The sequence below is a fragment of the Alligator sinensis genome, unplaced genomic scaffold (genome assembly GCF_000455745.1).
Source record: "Alligator sinensis unplaced genomic scaffold, ASM45574v1 scaffold560_1, whole genome shotgun sequence".
NCBI classification, from domain to species: Eukaryota; Metazoa; Chordata; order Crocodylia; family Alligatoridae; genus Alligator; species Alligator sinensis.
In genome coordinates, this window is record NW_005841837.1 from 3,469,826 (window position 1) to 3,479,065 (window position 9,240).

Sequence of the window (9,240 nt, forward strand, 5' to 3'; positions counted from 1 at the left end):
GGGTGTGATGTTCAGGGGCCTTTGGCAACCACATCTCCCAATGGCCCTGGAGTAGTAGGCACAAGCCAGGATTTCAAAATATCTTACTGTTAGATTTTCAAGGAACTTCAGCTCCCATTAAACACCTAAATAAGGATCAGATTTTCCAAAGCACTCAACATTCACCAGTGTTTCTTGCCCTCCCCCCTTCCAGCTTTCCAAAAGACCTCACAGTTCAGTGTGTACTCAGTGTACTGTGCTCTTGCAAATCTGACATATTGGGCAAGTTGCATGGTGTTTACAAAACCAGAATTAGAAGCGACATCCAGCATTAGCAGGCAGAATTGCATCACAGGACCAAAATTCAGCTAGATATGGACCTCTCTCCAGTCATGCCAATGGGCCCATCCTGGTTTATACCAGCTGAGGATTTAGCCCACAAGCATTAGGCCTTTACATGAAAAGTTCCTGCAGTACGCAGCAGATTGATTGGCGCAGGTCCTTCTCCCCTTGGAGGAATTCCAAGTTGGCTTAAAATGATGGTTCCTAGAAATGCACTTGATTGACAGAATCCCAAAGAACATCACAAGCTAAAGAACGATAGCCTTTGATCTGACACAGGAATGGCAGCTCTGCTTTGAATCCACCTTGGTCTTAGCATGGCTTGTATTTATCAGCATGTTGTAGCTTCCTTAGAACTTTTTAGCCTGCAAAAGTGTGTCTACTCCTTTGAGAAGTTCAGGAAAGTTTTGAGGCTGCTCTGGGTTGTGTTTGGAGTTCAAGCTGGGTTGTGCTAAAACACACGACAAGACGAAGTCACAAGGTCTCTCCTCTCTCCCTCCAGCATTGCTGATTGATTGAGTCCTTCCCATGTAATCAGACAGATTAGCTCAGCAGTGCTAGCTTCACTCATTTCCTCAGAGACCCAGGGTGGATTTCAGGTGATTCAGTTGGGGAAAAAAAATCAGTTTAGTCCTTGCTAATGTCTCTGCATAATTTTGACAGGCAGGTGCCTAGTACTTTACATTATCCTTCTTTGACACCTGCCTGGCCATGAACTTGGGGAATCGACGGCAGGTTTTCCTTGCCAACCATGGGGGTTAGGTTCCTGAAAGTTCCCATGGTTGGCAAAAACTGTCAGGACTGGGGGAGCAGGGGCTGTGGGTAGGGGGTGAGGGGCACCAGCAAGGCTGTGGAGCTGGTGGGGGAGTGAGAGGCACGAGCAGGGCCGGGAGGGTCATGGGGGGGCCATGGTATTTTCCAACTATACCCCCGCTTCTCTGAAGCATGGATGCTCAAAACTGTGGTTGGCGAGGGAAACCTGTATTATTATTTTCTGATCACTTCTTCCCCATGAATAGGGACAGACCTGCAGTATTAACAGTAACAATAATACATTTCCAGGAATCTATTTAGCTGAGGTCAGAATTGTGTTTGTACATCCTAGATTAAATTTAGCCCCACTTGTTCTTGTGAGACTGCAGACCTGTGAAAGCCTGTCATGAAGACTTGGATTCATTCAGTGCAATTCTTGCTTACCTAGGTGTTTACCAGGGACCTTGATCATGGGGACAAACATCCTCATAGAACTGAAGCCTTTTATTTATTCTGCAAGGTTTGTAAACCAGTTCTGACCATCACAAGCTCAAACATTCTGCACAGTCTATGCAGCATGTACATAGCTAATGTATAGAGTGTAATTACCTTGGGAAAGCAAATCAGAGATGGAGGGTCACAGGTCACTGTGAGTGATGTCTCATTTGGTACCATGGGAGGGTGTTATTTGGGAGGTTTTATCACTTATATTCTCTCCCCACCTAAAAAAAGTCCTGGTCATCCTTCACAGTGACCTGTGTATGGCAGAGTACTTAGGTTTCAGTCTTGCTAAAGATATTGCAACTCATTCTCTCAAAATGTGATTTGGATAATCCTGGGTGCACGGACCTGTTCCATCTGAACTGCTTGTTCCTGGGACACAACAAACTTCTTCTTTGGGAGTCATCACCCAAGCAGCACATGATGACTCATAAGGTTACCTTGGGGGCAGACATATTACTTAGCTCAGGGATAGTCTGTTAAAGAGTGTTGCAACTTTTATTTGATACCTTGAAAGTTGCTCCTCACCTTTCCTTGGTCATTTTCACAGAAGAGGCGCAGGTTTTTTTCATAGATTTCCATACATATTTCATCATAAATCATTCTGAGCTGCTGACTTCCCGCACAACACTGTCAATGGGTATAGCATAAAAACCTGGAAAGTGTTCTTGGAGCTACCAAGGAAGAGTAGATTTGGGGATTATCTTCAAAAACTTCAGGGGTTAAATTCACAAACAGGTCTTAGACTTAACATTAGAGTTCCTTGCCTTGAGGTGCCCTGATGCCTTGTGGAGCCCTTATCTCTGAGGTCAAATCTTGGGCTTCTCATACAAGGTATGGGGAATGTCTAGGACATGATTCCCAACCTTGGGGTTGTGACCCTATTTGGCGTAGCAGTGATAAAAAATGGGGTCGCAAAGATGCTTGACAGTGTCGACCAGTTATGATGAATATACTTCTTGTTTATAAATATAAGTTGAAATGATTTAAAAAAATAAATTAAAAATATAAACACCATAAACATGGTAATGCCATATTTATGACTCGTTGATCTTGTCTGCAGCATTTTGGGGTTGCAAAAAATTTCCAATGTTTAAATGGGGTCATGCTAAGGAAAATGGTGCCCACATGCTGAAATGGGTACTGCTTAGGCTGTGGAAAAAGCCAGGGCATGAACCCTGCCCCTGAAAGGCAGGTAAGTGCCTGACACTCGGCTAGGGGCAATTTCCTTCTTCAGTTTAGGATGCAAAACCATAATTTTTCCCATAATTTTGGATTTAGGTTCTTGAAGCAGTTTAGTCCTTTTTCACCACAAATGGATGGTGACACTGCTCCCTTAATACCCAATGTTTAGGGTGCTTTTGGATATAGCACTAATTACTGGGCCATGGGATGCTCAGTAACAAGTCTCTCTCTCCTGTTGAAGCAACTCCACAGATTTAGGTAATCATTGGGTCAGAAAAAGAAAGAGTTTGATCAGCCTAGTGGCTGTTGCATTCACTCAGGAAGACTGGATTTCATTCCCATAATTAAAGATGGAACAGTTTTAACCTGAGAAACCCACAATATAATATCCTGTAACTTAGTAGTTAGGATTTCACTTTGGATGCATGGGGCAAGTGGTCTCAGTTAAGGTCCCTGCTCCAAACCAGGATGAGAACCTGAATCAATATGCCATCTGAACACTCTAGCACTTTTACAATCAGGAGCCTGGAGACAAGATGGATATGGAGACCCCTTCTCCTACTGAGGCTGCCTCCTTCTACTGACTGTGTTTTGTGAGAAGCTCAGTATGATAGGCAGGCTCTGGAAACTCCTGCTCCAAGGACTGGGACCTGCAGAGGAGACATGGGGATGCCCAGCTGAAGTATCTTGAAAGCTGGTTGTGTATGTCTGATGGTAGGCATTCAAGGAAGTTTGCTGGGAGAAATTTAGGCACCTGGGACCAAATATGAATTGTTCAGCTCGATGCCTCTCTGGGAAGTGGCTTGAATTTAGGCTTTCCAATTTAAAAAATAGTGATTGTGGTTGACCCTGCTCCAGTGGCTGCAAAACTGCATAGATGCCTAAAGTCTCCCTCTAAACTGAATAGGGAGCCTAGCTCTCTATTTGGATCACCCTTCTGGGGCAAGGCTCCTATCTTTTAGGTGTCACAACGCTGACATGGAGGCATCTGTTGTTAATCTAGATCTGGTCCCTGCCTGGTAACACATCTGCCTGGTAAAGCAGCAGCGGAATAGGAGTTTGAGGTGTCTCAGTTCTGGATTTAGATGCATAAAGTGGCACTTTGGTGCTTACAACCTACTGCAGCTCATAGCCTAAGTGAATGCCCAGCTAATGTGAGTACTGTTTTCTGTAGGGATTTGCCCACAGCAGCAGGATGGGAACGTACAATGAGAAGACAATTCTGGATCTAATTTCTGTGATTTCTGTGCACACAAGAACCTTATATTTCATATAATTCTTCCTCACATTTATTGAGTAAATGGTGTTATATTTCACTTTAAACTGTCCTAGTATTTATTGAGAAGCATCCTGAGCGGAATTGCTTACATCAACTGGGCACAGCCTGTCAGTACTAAAACCTTTGTGAAAGTGGGTCAATGTCTTTGGAATTTTGTTTAGGGAGAAAAATGTTGAAATATCCTAGTTCAACATATTCAAAACAAAATACTTTGATTCTTCATTTTAGAAGTTTTAAAATGTTTATTTTACAATATAATACAAACATACTATGATGTACAATTTTAAAATGTCGAATTGAAATCAAAATGTTTTAATTGATCATATTTTCCTCTCAATTTCTTAATTCTTTTTTCTTGGAGAACTTCAAAAATTTACTTGTCTGCTTGTTATGAGCAAAACGTTGATGTCTCGAAAGCTTTCACAAAACAGAACTTTCCTCTTTCACACAGCGACAAGTAAAAATAAATATTTACAGTTTCACCAGTCTCTGATTTTCACAGCCTGTCTCTCTCACATGCACTTTCACCTTTTTGCTTTTAATGTTTTAAAAAAAAATCCCCAAACCTCTCTGTCTCTCCCTCTCCCTCTCCCTCTCTGCCCCCACATCCAGTCACAAAGAGACACTGAATATGTTAATATCTACCTGAATATGATTCCTCGTGTTATGTCAGCCACTGACTCATGGTGATTCCCAAATAAAATACAGGGTAGCTCAGCTTTACCAGTGGCACCTTTATTCCTCTAGAGGGCATTGCAGTACAGATTTTAAAGTAATGGGAATGAATGATTCACTCCACATGAGTTCTAGCTTTTCTCTATAAACCTATAATTAGCCTGGAAAAACCAAGACATTTTGCAATGTTACACTCATGTGTCTTCTTTCTTCTTCTGCAGCTGCTAAGTCCTAGAAGATGGAGAGGGGTAGCTGTTGAAAGGGGAAGCATTGGGACTTAGGGATACTTTGAATCAGAACTTCCTAGACTTTAAATGCAGGAGGCTGCAAGTGAGAGAGCAACAGTGGAAAAAACTCTGGTCGTACCCAGTTCACTCTTCCTTTCCTCATCCACTCTCTGTCACTGTGTGACATAGGATACTGGGCACGATGCACCTATGGTTTGACCCAGTAAATGATAGTTCTTATGTTTGTTTTCCTATAAGGCCTAATGCAGGTGCCAGGGGCTGGTCAAACATGGGCACTGCCAGTACTCCTTTATTGACCCAACCTGGCATGGCTGCTGGTGGCAACTGGCTGTAGAGTAATGGCTATCTTTTTAGGGGTAAACTGACCAGAAAAAGTAGGAATCAATTTCTGCTCCCATCCCAAACAACTGTCATTTAATTGTGATTATTTAGTTTCTGAAACTGGACTGAAATTTATTTTCTACGAATATATGAACAAAGCATTGCTCACTCAGATGTCACCACCCCTGCCTCTCCTCCCCTCAAGTGTTAAGCCAAGATTTTCAACAGTGAGGAGTTACTTTGGTTGTCTCCATTATTTGCTATCTGACTTGAGACACCTGAAAGGGATCTCATTATAAGAAAGTGGTGGGTCCCTTGAAGTGGCTTCAAGTTGGGCTACCAAAACCTGAATCATCCAAAATCACAAGTCACTTCTAAGAAGTGGTGAGGCACACAATGCAATTGGCTTCTAAAGAGCAAAAATGTTCATAATATTTTATTACTATTTGTCTGACAGTAGAAATGCACCAGTGAGGGATATGATAATATCCATTTCTCAGATTAATAAAAAATACTAGATGACTGGAAAGAAATTTTAAAGCAAAGTCGTTGAAGACATGCTGGATATAATGAGTTTGATGTTCACAAGTTATTACTTTGATTCAGTATCCAAACAAAAGAAAAATAGAGATAATTTGCCAGTAAGTGTCTGTCAAGGGAACAGATTCAGATGGAGACAAGGGTTATACCTTATCATATCCAGGAAGTAAAGAGATCAGAACGGACATCATTGTCAGAGCTATTTAAAGTATTGCTAGTGAGATCTACCTTCCAAGAGCTTTAATAAAAGATGGATAGACTGGTTAAAAAACATGTGAAACCACTATGCCCTGAATTTTGGGCTCCAGAGTGTTCACTTACATTGTAGATTATAGTAGTACCTCGCAGTCCAAAGAAAGATATCATTGTGGCAGGCACTGTCCATACACCCTGCTTGCAATCTCAGTAGGAAGTGACCTAATTTTCCAAAGTGCTGAGCTAGTAGTTGGTGCTCATCAGTTTTGAAAGGCTGGGCCATTAATTAAGGTGGTGAACAATGGCTAACTTCAGATATTAGGGGTAAGAGTCTAACCTCCTTCTCTGTTTTGTTTATATTTCCCTGCTGACAAAGGGTCCCAAAAGCTCAAGGGGCATAGTAGTCCAGAAATGGGCATATCAGAAGGACATCCATAAATATGTCCCAAGAGAACACCCCCTGCTCCTCTCCTGCCATGAATCCGTCCCTTCACAAGTGGGTCATGCTCAGGGTAGGACTGTGATGTGCAGTGTTGCTAGCATTCTGGCAATATTACAGGTCATGCAACAGCCTCAGGAAGCAGCTGTAGTTTAGACAAGTTTCTGGAGCATCTCCAGCATTCAGAATAGCTGAGGAGTTCGAAAGTATAAGGCTAATTTATGCCACCAACCTCTCCTCTCCTCTCCTTTTCTCCCCATAGGCTGTACAGTCTCAATTCTATCTCTTAGAAGAGTAGCACAAAGTTGCTCTCTCCCTTCCTAAACATTTCTATAAATCTTGCCCACAATATCCACAGGTTTATTGCATCTAGACTGGGATATTAAGACAAGTTATGTGAAAAATAGTTTTCCTTTCACAAGTTATCTGTGATCCTTTTGTGTTCATGGTCTATGAATATGCTCCATTAGCATGAATACTTTTGGGGAAAAATTGCTTATTCGCTTGACAATTTGCCAGTGAAATTTCATCCTTCCCCTCCCCCCACAAACTGTGCAAGTATCAATTTGTGGTTTTCAGATTTTACATGCAAACATATAGATCAAAATTTGCACCCTTCAAGGCCTGTTATATAAGCCATCAATCAAGAAACAGAAGTGGTACCGTGTGGCTTATTTAGTAAGTGGTACCACAACAGCATATATTTCATCTTTTGCATAAATCACAAGTGATCTGCACACTGAGAATTTTTCAGCGAAGAAATTGAGACCATATCTTTAAATAATCAATATATATGAGAATTTTTAAGCGAGTTTCCTGGAATGTAACACAGAAAAAGAGGTAAACATTTATTAAGTACATTTTTCATTTAAAATTATTCTCTTGGCTCTGCCTTGGTGCAAAGTTATTTACCACAGGTGTTATAGGGGATGTGCCGCTGTATACATTTCAGTTTGCTGGATATTGTCACATGACTGGAACCAATTTGTTCTAATTACTGAGAAACCTACAATAATCACTCAACAGTCAAAATCTATGAGCTGCTGACATCTCACTTTCCTTTCTAGTAAACACTCACATCATAGAGGCCAGCTTAATTGAATTGTCTATTTGCTTTCCACTTCCCCATGGGCTTTTCACTTCCTCCTCAGAGAAACTTATCACACTGATTAGGATATTACATAGTGAAATATGAAAACCTACTATAGAGGGTGAATTACCTGACTCTGGTTTTTTCAGTGTTGAGAAGCATAAAAAGGATGAGCAATGCCTATAGTTTTAATGCTGACTGTAACTGTCAAGATAAAGTGATCCATATATACTTCATACTTAAATAGTCACATTCTAATTTACATTTATGATCCCTCTGCAGTCATCTCAGTCCATGTGGGCCTTAAAGTATTATTTACTTCCACTTCAAGGCCCAGCATGCATTGCCAGAAAAATGTAAACAGGTTTTCCATGTAAATGAGATTCATTCAATATTTTCACTTCAAACAATGCTCAGGGAATGTGAAAGGCAATGTACAGAAAAAAAGACTAGAAAAAACAGGTAGTAGAAATGCCTCTGGTAGGCAAATGGAAAGAAATTCATCATGTTACTAAATTAAACTGAGACTTACAGACTGATTATTGTGTGTCAAGAAACATTAGTATAAAGGGAAGGATCAAGTCATTTAAATATTCAAACAGAGGCTTTATTATATGTAAATGCAGAGGTATATGACAATTATATATATATTCTATTAGACAAAAGGGTTTGTTTTCCCCTTCAGTTATCAGTAAGTTTCCTTATTTGTACCTGTCAAGGATTATTGAAGTTTACAACTGCAGTGTTAGGTAAATACAATGTCCTTTGCCAACAGGAATATCCTGTTTATAGGAACTGTCTTTTACAAGGTGCCAGCTCCAAGTTCACATTTGTGTGCTGCCATATCAGAATATTTTACAGCTCACCCAAAGATATTTCTAACAATATATTACTTTAAAACCATTATTTTGAAACACACTAAGGGGGTGGAAGGTGGGATTTTTCATCTACATTCAGCTGCTAATTTTAATATTAGCAGTAGGGCTGTGCGAAATTTCGACAGGTGTTTCATTTCGAAGATGTTTCTACACATTTTGAGCTTGAAACAGCAAAATCGAAATGAAACGAAAGGCTTTCAAACAACTTTAAAATGAAACAAGGGTACTCGAAATGTTTCAAAAGTTTCAAAATGTTTCGAGTTTCAAAGCTGAGCTTGCTTGCAGCTAAACAGAAACGAACTAAGAAGAGGGGGAAGGGAAAGGGGGAGGGGGAAGGACTGCTCTGATATTGACATCTAGCTCACAGTTCAATTCCCCAGCTGTCTGATTGCTTCCCCCCAGCTCTCTGATCATTTCCCCAGCTCTTCCCAGGGGTGTGGGCCCCCAATCTGTGTGCAGGATTTCAGCAGGCTGCTGCTGCAGGCTGAGGTCAGCGGCAGCCTGCTGAAACCTGGCGTGCAGATCCAGGGTCCTGTGCTTCCCAGGAAGAGTTTGGGGAATGATCAGAGAGCTGGGGAACAGCGCATGGCGCCCTGCCAAGCCACAGCTCACCTGAGCCATGGGGCAGCTGCCGTGCGGGTGCCAGGTGGGGTGGGTGATCCCCGGTGCCCGCCACTGCCCTTTGCTGCATGGGGGGAGCTCTGCCATGAGTGCCCAGAGGCCCCAATCACTACTACCAGACCCAGGGCTTTTTTTTTTTTTCTTTCCAAAGCTCCACACTCACCAGCTGTGGAGCCTGCAGATGAAAGCATTCT